The sequence below is a fragment of the Mustela putorius genome, unplaced genomic scaffold (assembly GCF_011764305.1).
Source record: "Mustela putorius furo isolate JIRA1106 unplaced genomic scaffold, ASM1176430v1.1 tig00003869_pilon_pilon_pilon, whole genome shotgun sequence".
In the NCBI taxonomy this organism is placed as follows: domain Eukaryota; kingdom Metazoa; phylum Chordata; class Mammalia; order Carnivora; family Mustelidae; genus Mustela; species Mustela putorius.
In genome coordinates this window covers 19,766,313-19,782,420 of record NW_025422021.1, presented here as the reverse complement: position 1 = coordinate 19,782,420, position 16,108 = coordinate 19,766,313, and the positions used below count along the sequence as shown (strand labels likewise).

General features: G+C 37.6%; 1 long non-coding RNA gene across 1 annotated transcript; it reads right to left on the bottom strand.

Moving 5' to 3' along the window:
• Positions 1 to 3,273: 3,273 nt before the first annotated feature.
• LOC101693890 lies at positions 3,274 to 10,109 on the bottom strand. The gene is made up of 4 exons (XR_198842.3): positions 9,989 to 10,109; positions 6,989 to 7,121; positions 6,143 to 6,295; positions 3,274 to 3,419 (listed from the first exon to the last, which is right to left on the bottom strand). It is a non-coding gene; the product is annotated as an uncharacterized LOC101693890 (long non-coding RNA).
• Between the last annotated feature and the right edge of the window lie 5,999 nt (positions 10,110 to 16,108).

Here is a 16,108-nt window from a genome sequence, read left to right as displayed (position 1 = left end):
ATAGATAAGTGGATAAAGATGTGGTATGTGTGTGTGTGTATTATATGTGTGTGTATACACATATATGTATATGTTGTGTACATATATATGTATAACAAAATATTATTCAGCCATTAAAAAATGAAGTCTTGCAATTTGTGGCAACAAGGATGGACTTAGAGGATATTATGCTGGATGAAATAAGTCAGACAGAGAGACAAATGCCATATGATATCACTTATATGTGAAATGTAAAAAACAAAATAAATTAACAAACAAAACAAAACAGACTCCTAGATACAAGAAACAAACTATTGGTTACAAGAGGGAGGCCAGATATTGGGGAATGGGACAAAATAGGTGAAGGGGATTAGGAGGTACAAACTTCCAGTTAAAAAATAAATAAGTCATGGGGATGTAACGTACAGCATAGGAAATACAGTTAATAATATTGTAATAATTTTGGATATGACAGATGGTAACTAGATGTATATGGGATTGTGGGGATCATGTCATCCTGTATAAAAATATCAAATCACTCAGATGTACACCTGAAACTAACAGGATATTGTATGTCAATTATACTTCAATTAAAGATTTGATTGATTGATTGATTGATTTGAGGTTGGGAAGGGGCAGAGGGGGAGGGAGACAGAGTCTCCAGCAGACTCTACACTGAGTACACAGCCCACTGCAGGGCTTGATCCCAGGACCCTGACATCTGCATGACTTGAGCAGAAACCAAGAATTGGAATCTCAACTGAGTGGGGCCCCACCCAGGCACCCCAATTACAGTTCAATTAAAAAAAAAAAAACTCTATCAAAAATCAGACACATAGCCTTATTGACAACTCCTTTCTGCTGTTGTGCTGATCTTATACAAAGGAAAATATTGCCCATGATGCTCATGATAGTTACTTTTATTTCCATATGCATGAACTGTATGTAGCCATGTGCGAAGAACTTATATTTTTTAATCTATAAAGCATAAAATAACTTTCTTTTACATCCTTTTGTCCTCAACCATCTGTTACCGTTATGTATCCTAAAAAACATAATATTTAAAAATTTTACATAATATAAGTAAAATAAATAAATAAATATACGTAGTGTGTGTATATGTGCGTATTTACTAAATTTTTCAAAAATTCCTGGGGAAAACTTTATTATGCCTTTAAAATCCTTATTATTTTCACACATTTCATGGCTAAATAAAACTGTTTTAATTTAAGCTAAGAAAACTAATTGGTATCAGATACTAAAAGTTCTTGTAAATTGTTGGAAGTGTTAGTTCTGGGAATAACATTTTTATATTTTTCGTATTGATTTGCCTTTGAGACAAACTGCAACAAGAAAGCAGGTGATAAGCCTTTGTTAATGCCTCTGGGAGAAAATGCTGTAGCTACAGACTACTGTTGATAAACAGATTTTGAATTAATTAGTTCTACATAATTATGTGAGCCATCAAGTCTCTAAAATCAAATACAATTTGTCTTGTATTGCTTTATATATAAAGAAGAAAAAAATTTTGTTTCATACCTTACCTCTTTTAGAGTATAGCTTTAATTTTTTAAAAGCCATGATCAAAATTTTTAAATGGCATATGTTCAAGGCATACTAAATATGTATCAGATTCACAAAATGGGATAAGAAGAGATTCATTTTGTATAAATTGTTACATTAGTGACAGAATTGAGGATCAGCGCATGCTACTATCCCTGCCTCATACCTAGTGGAAATTATATTTTGTTAACAGAAAATGCTGAAGCGAACATCCCAAGAGAAGTAGCCTGGCAATAAAAAAACTAAGCTTTCAGTAACATATTTTTAAGAACTTTTTCCACACAGCTCAATAGCAACAAAAAAAATGTTTTTAAAGAAAAGCAGAGGAAAATGCTTTAAAAAGTAATAAGCAGGAAAAAAACCCTCAAATATTTCTGACAGATATAAAAGAAGCCTCAATAAATGGAGAGGAAATGACATAAGAATATTTAAGGAGATTTAATATTGTACAGATGCTAATTATTAGTCAATACATAAGCATAAAACAATGTCATCGAAATTTAATTAGATTTTTGGAAATTAAGCCAATTTTTATTTAATTGTTTATTTATAAATATTTTATACATTCATTTGACAGAGATACAGAGCGCAGGCTGGAGGAGCAAGAGAGGGAGAAGCAGGTTCCCTCCCATTTGAGCCGGGAGCTGACTCAGAGCTCAATTTCAGGACTTGGGATCATGACCTGAGCCAAAGACAGACGCTTAGCCCACTGAGCCACCCAGGTTTGGCCAGTTTTTAAAGAAATGATCTAGAAGAAAAACACGAGGATAAGAGATATATTTAAAGGAAGATTTGTCTTAGGTAATTCACTCTACTAGAAACGGACATATATTATAAACCATAACAATTTTTTAAATGTGATATGGACTAATGTAAGAATAGGTAGAGAAGGGGCACCTGGGTGGCTCAGTCAGTTGATCATCTGCCTTCAGCTTGGGTCATGACCCTAGGGTCCTGAGACCAAACCCCACATTAAACTCCCTGCTCAGTGTGGAGCCTGCTTCTCCCTCTCCCCCTGCCCCTCTCCCTGTTTGTACTCTCTCCTGCTCTCTCTCTCCCTCTCAAGCAAATAAACAAAATCTTTTTTTTTTTTAAAGATTTTACTTATTTATTTGATAGAGAGAGATTACAAGTAGGCAGAGAGAGAGAGGAGGAAGCAGGCTCCCTGCTGAGCAGCGAGCCCGATGCGGGACTCGATCCCAGGACCCTGAGATCATGACCTGAGCCGAAGGCAGCGGCTTAACCTACTGAGCCACCCAAGCGCCCAACAAAATCTTTTTTAAAAAAAGGAGAAATCAGAGAAACAGAAGAGATGGCCCAAAGACAGACCAGTATAAGTTAAATTTTACCCTAAGGACATAATCCAAGCTTTGATCCCAGGTTTGACAAATAAATAACTGCATGGAGAAATGTTCATGAAAAAATATAAAGTGAGAAACACATGATTCAAGGTTATGTACATACATTTATACATGTTTTATATGTGTGTATAAATAAGATTAGATTCATTTATATTATGTATATTCATTTTTTAAAAGATTTAAAGGAAATAAATCAAAGTATTAAAATTAGTTATCTGTGTATACCAGATTTATATGTGACTTTTTATTTTCTTTTTTACATTTGTTTATACTTCCTAATTTTCCTGTAATTGTTGGCATCTAAGAGACTTTATATCTACCTCTATCTCAGTAAAAGAATTGGATACATAAAATATTTTAAAAGCTGGTTTATTTTATTTCAATAGGTAAATTATGGGTTATTCAACTCTGTTGATACTGACTTCAGCCACTTAAAATGCAAAGTCTGATTTCTCTGTTGTTTCCGATTCCAGAAAATCAAGTGTCATATTTTCCTTTGGTCACTGCATGAACCACCTAACAACCCAATAAAGACATATAAATAATAAATATGTCAATGTAAGGAGATATTAATTTGCTGTTCCAAATCTGTTACACAATTACAGTAAGTCCAGTTTTACACTTCTCAGGAGAAAAAAGCCCATTTTTTTATACCAGGATAATAATTCTCAGTAGAACAAGGCCTACTTACAATTTGTCTTTGAATCACTTTTATATATATTTGTCTGTAAATAAGAGAGATCACTAACTCAAAATTAATTGAACAATGAGGAGATTTATGACCCCATGGAAGTGTGGACCTTGGGCGGGCTCGAAGTGGTCTGATCAGTGGCTCAGTTATGTCAAAAGTGTTCGTGCCCATTCCACTTTCCCACTCAGCCATTGTCACCACCTCAGTTTCCAGGCTGGTTCATGGCTGTTCATGGGAACCAGAGGGCTGCAGTGGCTTTAGTCATAAAAACGTCAAGAGGAGTAACATGGGCCACCTCTTCCTATGCCTCTTTATTAGACACCTTTCACAGAAGCCCTTGTCAGACCTTGTCAGACCACTCAAACCTCGTTGGCCAGAATGGAATCATGTGGCCAGTATGAACCCAATGCAAGAGGAAGGAGATTAACATAGTTATCATGGACAGTATGGCCGGGGTAAGCTTCCCCCTGACATCCTTGGAAGACAGATATGTAAACACAATCTAGGTTCTTCTGTGGAAAAGGAAGATTGGCGGGGGTCCAGGGGGATGAGGGTGGGGTGTGTAGCATGAATGTTGGTTAGGCAATCCTTCATTGCTGAAAATGGCATGAGAAGAGGAAGGATTCCTTTTTAATTAAAGATAGTTACTAAAGACACTGTGATAGATGCTGAAGTTATAACAGTGGACAGGACCTTCCCTCTCTCCTCTAGGAACTTGCAGTTTTAACAGAGAAGACACAGAAGTGAAGAGACAACTACATCATGGAGCCCAGGAAGCTACTTGGGTGGGACACTTAACCAGCCTTGAGTACCAAAGAAGGCAACATCCAAGCTAGGTCCTGAAATTTGAGAAGGAGGCAGTCCGTGGCAATCAAGAGGTTGGCATATCTGGGGAGCCAAGAAGTGTAAAGGCTAAAGATGTAAACAGAATAGAGATCATGTAGGGCCTTGAAGGCCATGCTAAGAAGCTTACATTTGATCCTGAAGAAATTAGGAATCCAGTAAAGAGTTATAATCAAGAAATAATATAATCCAGTTTCCTTTTTAGAGCAATTAGTCCGTCTGCAGAGTAGAGAATGGATTGGGAAGGGTCAAGCCTAGATTTAGAGATCATTTAGATGTTTTTGCAGTTATCCAGCCCAGAAATCTGGAAATTAGAGGGTGATTTGAGTTTATGGTCTAGGCAACTAAATGAATGCTGGTACTATTGACAGAAATAGGGAACCCAAGGGGGTAAAACAAGTGTGGGGAGAGATTATGAGTTTATTTTCAGTCATTATGAGTTTGAACTGCTTATGGGATATCTAAGTAGAAATGTACAGTAGATAGTCCTATTTGGTTAGACGTCCTTTGACTGTAAACAACATTATTGAATTGCTATTAAATATCCCCAATGAAAAAATCTCATCAAATACTGCTAGTAATTGCCAGATTATCCAGGCATTTTCTTTTATTTCTAGCTCTGACATGATTTGAGTGATATGATGAGAAAAGTCATAGCAAATGTTTTGCATGCTGACAATTTAAACTAATAGATATTTTTAGATGTTGTGTAAGAAAAGAGCTCTGGGCTAAAAATGATGCTGACATTTAAAGGCTCTCTGTAAACTTCAGAAATGTGTAGCCTTAGACACCAGGGCTAGTAGCTTAGAAATAATGCTTAGCATCTAAACTTAATGCTTTTTCAACTTTGCTTTCTGTCTTAGGTTCAGATGTTCCTACCCCTACGCACTTTTAAAATGTTCACTCTTCCACACTGGGCCCAGACAGCCTCACTTATTTTGGGCTTAGAGTATTCCTGGCAGGCCTGTCTTTTATAACAAGGCCTCTTGTCCCTCTTCCCAAGTGTCTCTGGAGGGCAGGAAGTCTAGGTCTTATTCCCCAGAAACAAATGGTCTTCTGTCTAAAAAACATGGATATAAATCCTTTTTAAGATTCATCCAAATTCTATTTTCAGTAATATATTTGTTTTGTATAATCTTGCATAATGCATGTTATATAGGTTCCTAGTAGAAATTTGGAAAATACGGAAATGTATAAAAAAAAAGTAAAACTGAATCATAATGATATCACCCAGAGATAACAATGGTTAACATTTTGCTCTTTATCATCTTTTTTGTGTCTGTGTAAGATATAGATGTCTTGTTTTCTTAAAAATCAGGATTATATACTGCAAAATATTTTGGAAGCCTGATTTTTATTTACCATTTATCATGATCATCTTGCCATATCTTTTAGAATACTTCAAGAGCATGATTTTTTTAATGGCTGACTTTTATTGCATCATATTATATAATGAAAAATTGTATTTTACCAAGCAATCCTGTTTCTGTGGACAGGTAATTTCCTTTTTTTTTTTCTATAATATAAATAAATGTTGGGTGAATATCCATGACTATAAGTCTTTGTGACTTTGATTACAAAATCCTCAAAAGTTGAATTACTGGGTCAAAGGAGGTGACCCTTTTAAAAGTTTTGGTGCGTATTGCCAAATGCTTATTATCATGAAGTCTATACAAATCTATACTCTCACCACTAATTTACATACCATCTAGTTCAGAGTAAATGACTTGTGGTTTACTTCTCTAATAAATACCATTAGAACACGACTTCTTTAATGTTTTCATACTTCCTAATCCACTTTCTTGTACTCTGAGGTTGACAAATGAGGTTCTTCATTTCATTCTGAAGGTACAACCACCTGGGAAGAAGAAAGAGCCATAAATTTGGGGCTGAAGAGACAGGCTCTAATCTAAGCTCTTTTACCAACTAAACTCAGTGTCAAGTCTGGCAATCTAACTTCCTCCAGCCTTGGTTTTCTCTGTCCTAATGACAAGACTGTACTAAAGACTAAAGTTTTAGTCTTCTCCATAGTTCCTTTCACTAAGGAGAATAATAACAACACATTTTTTATAGGTAAAACAAGACTTTTGCAAACAGTCTAATGGTGTCAGTAAATATTGTTATAGAATCTGTTCTAAGAACATGACATGATAGTCTTCTTTAAGTAAATTTTTCTTTCTTTGACAAACTAGTACCCTTCCTCTGCAAACAGATTCTGAAGCTTAGACAGGGCCAAACTTAGAAGTAATGGTCTGGTCAGCCACCTTGGGGATATGGATAGACCCCAAAATCTCCACCCCAACCTCATTTATTCCACCTAATATTAGCTTTACTCCTTACATCTGCCACTAATGTAAATAATCCTAGGAGGGAATTCATAATCACAGCCTTGAGGAGGCTGGGCCTCTACTGGCAGTAGGAGTCCTAAGGCCATTTAAACTAGCCTGGAATGAGGGCAAATGATATAAAACCATAAGAAAATCCCTTAAAAATTATCACACAACAATGTCTATAAACATTAAAGAGGATTTGATAGTACAACCAAAAGTACCTTAACTTTACTTCTTCCCCTTTGTGTCACCATTACCTAGGGGCAACCAGAAGTGTTTTCCGGCCATTTCTCTTCTTTCCAGATTTTCCAAGCTTTTAGTTCATCCATATCTAAATCCTAAGAGGCATTGTATCTGTTGAACAAAATAGCTCAGCTATGCTTGGTTGACAGATTTTTAGCAAGATATTATTTATCTAGAAAAGGAGAAGCAAAGTATTAACAACCCCCCCCCCCCAAAAAACCCCAAATGATTCAGAAGTACCAAATTATAGATAATAGGGTACTATGGCTATCTTCGGCCTCAAAAAACCTCTGATTTGCCCACAACTTATTCATAATAAGCAAACAGATATGCAATCACCAAGTGTCTTATAATGGCTAAGAGCGAACATAGGATTACAGCAAGAGTTTGGGGTAAAGGGCAGCAAAGTTCATCATGCTGAGGCTGCCCAGAATGGATCTTAAGGGGAACCTGACCCCAGTTGTTAAATATGTCTCAGATGTGCATTGCTCAATCTTAAACCTTGATAGCCATCGAACCCTGAAATACTAGTGCAAAATTAAATGTGATTTTTTTTTTACCTTCTCAGAGAAGATGAATTTCAATATTTTTACCTAAACAGACTCAATGAAGGTTATAGGCAGTGGTTCTCACTTAAATATAAAATACACACATTATACATATATTCATGCATATATTTAATTAATACAAACTTTATCTAATACTTCATGAGGCTGACCATCCCCTTTTAGAGAGGTAAAAGATAGAGCAGAAGGCAGGAAGTATTTTTTAGGATAAAGAATAATAAACAGGAAGAGGAAAATGTAAAACTCTCAGATTGGCTGGGGGCAGTCAACCTCGTTTGGAATGAGAAGGTCCAGGATTGGCTTGGCATTGGGGAATTAGTTGACTGGATATTCTGTTTCTGGCCAAGCAACTCATTTACAGGGACTTGAAAGTTATCTATCTTTTATTTTCCTCACAAAGCACCCTGGGCAAAAGCTGCTCCATCTCGGGCCTAGAAAAGTATTTCCAAAACCCCTAACCAATTAAATCAGCATTTTTGAAAGTATGACGGAAATATCGGTATTTTTGTTGGGCTCCCCAGCTGAATCCAGTATGTACCCAAGGCTAAGACCTCCAATACAAGATTTGTCTCAGGGAATTATTATATACATTTGGGCTTACTGTGCTTATTTGAGTAATAGAGAGCCAGAAATTATGGGTACAATCAATGAAATAAATTTTCCACAGCCTGCCCACACCGGAGACCCAACTATTTTGGACTTTTCTTTGTGGGATACCAGCTGCGGTGTTTGTCATATCCCAACCTGAATCCTCACTTCCCTACTTGGGGGGTCTGATGTTACTCCCAGGAATTCTAACACACCTCATAACGTCTCTTGTTTTTTGTTTGTTTGTTTGTTTGTTTGTTTTTCTCAGCCTACTCCAAAACCACTTAGCGCAGAAGTCCTGAAAGGGCCTAGAATTACCTCTCCCCCTAAGATGCTAAATCAGTTAAGATATATGGCTGTAAATTAATGTGAATCCTCTGGGCTCTGTTATTTCTGTGAAGGGTTTTGAAAAGCCTAGCACATGGCAGCTTCAAGGGCTGGTTGGCCAAGAGAGGAGAGTAAGGGAGGATCTCTGGACCCTCCTGAACATCACATCCTGTCCTCCCTCTATTCTTTGACAAGGACAATTCACATTTTCTCTCTGTCTTATATATCTTATCTAGGGTACCATAAGAACGCAGCTTCAAAGTGCTAGAATGATTCCGTTGGCAAAAAGATAAGCATCTGCTCAACCTCTTCACTTGGCCTAGCGCTATGCTTTCTCCTTGAGTGTCACAGGAACCCCCCCCAAAATTATATATTTGAATTATCCTGTTAGGATTTTTCTCATGGCCAATTTATAAATATTATATATTTATAGTTATGAAAATATTATATATATTCACCACGATTTCTGAACAACTGGCCTTTCCTACTAAAGACCAGAATTTTTCAGTATTGTAGTTGTTGTTTTAACTTAAAATGACAGCATTTTCACCTACACATTTATGAAGTAGGTAAATGTCGTTTGTGTCTTGCAATTGTGATGAGCATGTTGAAGACAGTGAATGTCAAGCCAAATTTCAGACACAAGACTAGAAAAAGTAACCATATATGGCCACCCCTTTCCTACTGAGTTATGACAAAGCAGGTAGTTAAAAATCATGTGTAGTCTTGTCTCTTAACTCAGACAATAGGAATCTCACTAGCTAAAATCTGTTTCGCTTAAAAAACAACTTCAGCTTCCTTGGAGAGTCACTGAACCCAGATTTGTAGTTCAAACACAGCAGCTCTTAATTGTAGCGTTTTCATGTTTCCTGGCTTTGTCGGAAGGCTGAGGCTGCTGCCATCAGGTCTCCTCATTTCATTTTTTCATCTTACACATTGTGCGTACTCTGAATCATCTGGCAACACAAAACCCAGTTATTCCAGTTCCTTATGACTTCGCTATTATGCCTACGTGTTCAATTCTGTGATCTCTGGGACTGCATTGTGCTTCCATGTTTACGACTCAACAAAATTACAGCTCCGTTCAGACCTCCACAACACGGAAAGCGGTTCGTGGAGGTTCGCTGGGTTTGTTTACAAGTAAGGATGCCATATGCTCCTCTAAGGAAAAAAAAAAAAGTATGCTAATTACCAAGGAAGAAATGAGATAAGAAAACATGGAATTGCTGCAGACCTACTAAGTAAACAAGCAAGGTGCTTTCTGTGCAATGGGAATAAACGTGGTGAATCCGTCCCCTTGTATTTTCTTGGACTCTATCCGGAAAAGATTAAAGAGCAAGAAAAAGCCACCTTCCAGCAGTGGCTAAGCATGCAGATTAACATAATTCATATTTTAACTCCAAAATGCCTCACATCTGTGTTTTGGTAAATGTAAAATAAGATACAGACTCAAAAGGTCTGTCCCAGAACCGCCTGAGCTGAGCAGTTAAAACTCACCAAATAAAAGTACGCTTCTCTGCTTTGCTTTGTGCTGCTTGAACTTGCTGCTCTTCTCTGAGGTTTTATTTTCACACTAGAACTTGTTGCTGCGGAAAAATGCTAAGTTCAGTCAATCATTTGGCTTCAAAATAACTGCTGGTGTTTGAATGCAATTCTACACGTTTTTTTTCTTTTCCTCCAACTGGTTTGTGATTACAGATAAAGCTTTGTTTAAGGGAGGAAAAAAAGAAACCACACAGCTTTTTTTCCTAACAATACATTAGCAGGAAATTCTGGCACAGAGAGCTATGCCTCAGAGCAGAGTTTTCCTACCAAGGCACCTTCCTCCATGCACTATCCAAGTAAAAGCTACCCAAGTCTCTCTTCAAACGCAGAGGCCCACACAGAGCTTCCTCTAGACGAAAACCCAGGCAACGTGATAACCATGCATAACCATTTATGACTAATTTGTAACAAAGAACCATTTACACCTTGGTATCCCCACCAGTTAGGATTTGTACTGACAGTTGGTAACAAGGGACAGCCCTCAGCAACTTTGTTAAGTAGGCAAGTAGGCTTTGTCCATTTTGCGGGCAGAACTAAAATAAGAAAAACATAGACAAGCCTTTAATAAATGACCTTTAATGGGGCAAAAACTTCTGAGGGCTAACTCCACTTCTGGTCATTTTAGCCTAGTATTACTAGAATTCCAAAGGGACAAACAGTTAACTTTTAGCCATTGGGCTTCCTAGAAGACACAAAACTCCCTATCTCCTTAGCTCTCAATATGTTACCCAACAAGGAGTCAGGAAGGTGTCCAACCTTGTAACCACATAGATCCAAGTTCAAGTTGCATAGCACAGATAAGTCTCAGCCTCACTGTCCTCATCTTCAAAATGGAGATGATAATTTTGCAGCAGCATCACAAATATTTGGAGGATATTTTCTCACCACTTATTTGCCTCTGCCCAGCAGGAGGATATAACACCCATCATACTCTCTCCAATAAGAGATCGAGTATTATAAGGAACAAATACTTTCTTTGTGTTGGCAAACTCAACAATGCCATATGGGGTCTCCTGCAAGGAAACTTTCAGTAGGCTCAGTGACAAAATTAGAAATAAACCACAGAAGTAGGTAACTATGGCACAGCGAGACTTGGCTTTATATGGGGAAGAGTGGAGCCATAACTCTTTTCTTGAGGTCATCCTTCAATGCCATCATAAATTGGGGCAAAGAACCTAAGCTGTAGGCTACTTTGACTGGGGTCTTCTCTCTGCCAAGACTGCTGAGACCACCAAACTTCAGGCACACTTCTGTTTGCTGGTTGTATAATAATACAATGTAAAAGTTACCTTAGGCAAGTCCAAGTCAACATTCTTGACAGTTCCCAAACCTGGCTGAATTTTGTGGTCAAGGGTCACTCTTCATGAAACCCTCTGTCCCATTAACCAATTATAACTTTATAATCGTTCCTTATACAGATGAAAAATGTGGTAGAAACCCAGAAGTCGAAAGAGACTTGATACTCAATGGACTGTAAGTTCTTTAAGGTCAGGGACCATGAGCTATTTACCATTGTATTCCCTGTGCACACCGCAGTGCCTGGCACATACTAGATGTTCAATAATATTTTTTAGTGAACTAATAATTGAATGAACAAACTATCATGACTTTCTCTCTTCTAAACTCAGGTAGGGTGTATACCAGTAGCATTGAAACTAGGTTAAAGAGAAGACATTGGACATCCTTGGTTTCACATTTGTTTTTATCAGTTTGGATACTTTATGCCTCCATGATGTCAAGTTTTTTGTTACATGAAATGCATATGTACCTATGGCCCAAGAATTCCACTTCTAAGTATTTACCCAAGATAAATGAAAATATATGTCCATAAAAGAAGTTGTAACAAGAATTTCATAGCAGTTTTTGTGCAAGAATGTTCATAGTAACTTTATTTAAAATAGCTAGAAACTGAAAACAAGACAAATGTTCATCAACAGGTGTGAATGGATGAACATATGGTGGTATGTTCATACAAAGAAATACTACTCAGCAATCAAAAGGAACACACCTGCTATATGCAATATGATATCTTGAATTTCATCTAGATGAGATAATACAGTGTATATTCTCACTTCCTTTGCTCAACATGATGATTTCAAGATCTCTCCAGAGATTGCTCAAGTTAGTTGCAACAGTTCACAGCACAATAGCTGATTGTGTGCATCTCTTCCCAACCCCATGTTTAGTAATGTCACATTGCTAGCTTGAAATTGCCTGTGGTGAGAGTATACAATGGAAATTGACAAATGCTACACAAACCCGGGATTTTTTTTTGAGCACCAACAAAATTAATATTTTATTTCAATATTTATTTATTAACATTTTTATTTCAATTTTTCAAATTAAAAAAGATGCAGAAGTCCTCAAATCGTTCTACTAGCTCATCCTTGGATGTTTGCACATTCAAGTCATCACTAAAAATACAATGCCTCATTTAGGATCCAGTGAATACTCCTTAGGTACCTTTTACCTACTGGACTGGTAATCCGCACAAACTCTCAGCTCAGCCAAGCTGCCCATCTAGGACGAGTGGCTGGTTTGATACCACCAGGCTCTTAAAGACGCAAATGCTTCAGACACTGGCTCCTACTTGTGTGAGTCAATCCCTTTAGAAGCAGCTTTTGTCATACGTCCTTGGGACTAGCAGTGGAAACTTCTTGGTGATGAAAGAGAAGAGAACAGTCCCACCCTCCTCTCCTACTACTTAGCCTTATCTGCTTTCACTTTGATAGTTTCTTACCTTGGTCCTCAAATCCTTGATTCCATAACCTCAACCTGGATCCAATGGGATCTCTATAGAGAGCTCTGACTTGGCTCACACCAGGCATTCATCTGTAGAAAGACCTTTTTTGTCCCCATCAAATAATTCATACAATAGATGATATAATAAGCCAGAGTACAACTTCCTGTACTTACACTCTGAATAATAATAAAAACTTCCATTTGTATGATTCCTAAGGCATTGTCATTATTAATGATTGGTAGTTAAATACACTTTGCAGCTTATAGAATGCTTTCGTGTATCATCTCTTTTAGCCCTCATAGCAACTCAGAGAAATAAGGATTAATATTATAATTCTCCCATAACAGATGAGAAAGCTGAGACTGAAAAGAGGTTAGGTCTCAGAATCCTTCAACTAGAAGGAGAAAGACCTACAGGGTGAGGCGCTCAAACCAAATCCTTCTGTTTATCATGTAGCTGACCTTGAAGAATGCAAAGTGGCTTCAACTTTGTAAAGAGCATTTGGTGACTTAATTCTTACGAATATGTGTCATGACTTCAACCTTGTGACCCTGAAGTATCTTCAAACCTTCAGGACATAGGAATAATTAAATCTATCTAATGAAAGGTAATATTCATTTCTATGACAGTTCCTAAACTTTATTGTTTTTTAAGATTCCATTTATTTATTTATTTAAGAGAAAGAGCACGAGCCAGGGGGCAGGGGGATAGGGGAGATGGATAGAGGGAGTGGGAGAGACAGACTCCCCCCTAAGCAGGGAGCCCCATGCAGGGCTTGATCCCAAGACCCTGAGATCATGACCTGAACTAAAAGGCAGACACTTAACCAAGTGAGCCACCCAGGCACTCCAACGATTCCTAAAATTGATTAAAATGGAATTGAAAGGGGCATTCCTTGTTAATTCAATAATTTTTATTATAAGATAATGTACCTTGATCATTATAAATTCCATCTTATAGAACACCCCTCCCTTCAGTTTTTTTTATGTGTGTAATTCCAGAAAGAGTATATTTGTATAAACAAACATATATGTAAAAAGGCTGTGCTGTATCATTGGCCTGGCCTGCCTAAATACACATGCTGGGCTTTTCCTTCCTTACTTCCAGTGTTCCCTGAATCCCAAAGACCTTACACTACAATTCTAGGAGGGAGGAAACCACATGGGACAAGAAGATGGAGCTGGACAAAGTATCAAGTTACAGCTGGGGGTCACATCTGTTGAATAATGCAGAAGCCATGTGCAGGCAACTTTCTGTGCAAGACACTCACCAGAGCGATAATACAGAAACAGCCGAACAGTCTCTCAGCACAGGCTATTGGTGGTGTTCTCTGGATGGTGACAGATGGTCTGCACTGGCTGAGCTCCCATGGGAGTCCCTGCTGCTTGCGACTGGCAGTATTCAGCTGTCGGAAGATGGTGACTCTGCTATTCTCCATATGATTCCCACAAGTCCAGCAGCCCCACCCTGGGTCCCACCAATCTGTTTCAAAGACTCTTCCACCCTATTCTAATCCCATTTCAACCATCCCAGGTGACTTTCAGTGACTCGTATCTATCGCCTACTTTTCTATTGGGTTATTCATATTTTTCTTATTGATTTGTAAGTGTTCTTTGTATATTGAAGGATCAGTTCTTTATTTGCCACATTTGCTGGTTATGTTTTTCCAATATTTACCTCTTAAGTTTATTAATAGTATGCATTTTTTTCTATCCAAAAGTCTTAAATTTTTACTAGTCAAGTGTATAAATGTTTTCCTTTACGATTTCTAGATTTTGTGTCATACTGAGAAAAGCCCTCTCGGTTCCAAGATTCTTTTAAATGCCCATGTTTTTGTCAGTGTTCTTACAATTTTATTTTTTACATTGAATATTTTATTTGTCTGTAGTTTATTTCAGCTATGGAGTAAGGGATACAACTTCATATTTTTCAGATGGCTAGTCAGAGCCCCAACATTTTTGCTGAAAATAGGTATTTGCTCCTCTAACTTGAAATGCCAACATACTAAATTCTCAATACATCTGGGTTCACTTTTGCACTCCCATTTCTATTCCATCAGTCTGTCTAGTTTCAAAGTTCTTAAACTGTTATAACCTTATAATATATATTTTTTGGTGAGTTGTTCCCTGCTCCTAACTCTACCTCCCATTATTACTCCTTTGCTTTACAATTTTCTTGGTTCCTTCCATATCCCTACTCCAAGAAAAACTTCAATATCATTTTGCATGATGTCTGACCTCAGGAATGCAGCGGGAAATGGAAAATGAGGGGCTAGTGCCCGATAGTGAGGTCATACAGACTGTAGACCCTGACCATGGACTCTAATTAGTTTTCTTTATTTTTATAGTTTCTGTAGAACAGCAGGGCTGTCACTCAAAACTGAACCTGGCCAGTTATTTACTGGCCTGTCCAAGCATGTGATATAATTACTCCTCCAATTGCTAGCAAGCAAGACCGTTTATTGAGATCAGCTCTTAGCTAAACTATATATAGGCAGTGGGGATATCTGGGTATATTGTCACTACAATGCTGGTGGGTGGCACAACTGGATGAAGGAAGGAACAGGTAATGATGATTATATTCGCCATTCAAAAACATAGGGCTAACTACATCTTAATTACATCCAATGCAAGAAACCAAGATCATTGCCTTGCTTTCTACAGCAAAGTGCAAGTAGATGGGCTAGCCTATGGATTCAGAATGGCATAAGCCAAGCTGGAGTGGAAGATACGGAGAATTTGACTTTCATACTACTATCTAGGTCTGGTATACATTTCACAGGACTTGCAACCCTGCTAGAAAGTTGTCTCCTTGCTTGCTATGGATAGCATTTATAGCAACTGGAATAATACTGTCTTACTAACCAGAACTTTTGTTAGAAAAAAATAAAAATGTAAAAAAGGTTTTTTTTTGTGAAGTGTGGTTGAAAAAACTTCCCATCATGAAATCTGCATTGAAGGTCTTTCTGCAAACTATAATCTAAAATAGGGGGAGAATTTCGAGTTGGAGCAACTGGCACATCTATGTAAAGGAAGCAGTTATGCCCTTCCCCAGGCTTTAGGTTTTGTCTACTAAATTGAAACCTCCACACAGTTGCTAATGTTGTATAAGCTGCCAGAACTAGGATGGGTTCCCCCACTGACCTAAGTTTTACTTAGGCTTTCTCATCAGTAAGACAGCTTTAAGCCAAATGCTTCTATTCCCCTCTTTTTCCCTAATACATACAGCATTCAAATAATATCACACATCTTCCAAGCCTCTACTGAAGATGGGGTACTTTGAGTCTAAGCTCCCTTATGGACTGCTACTCTTGGTCTTCAAAATGGCTA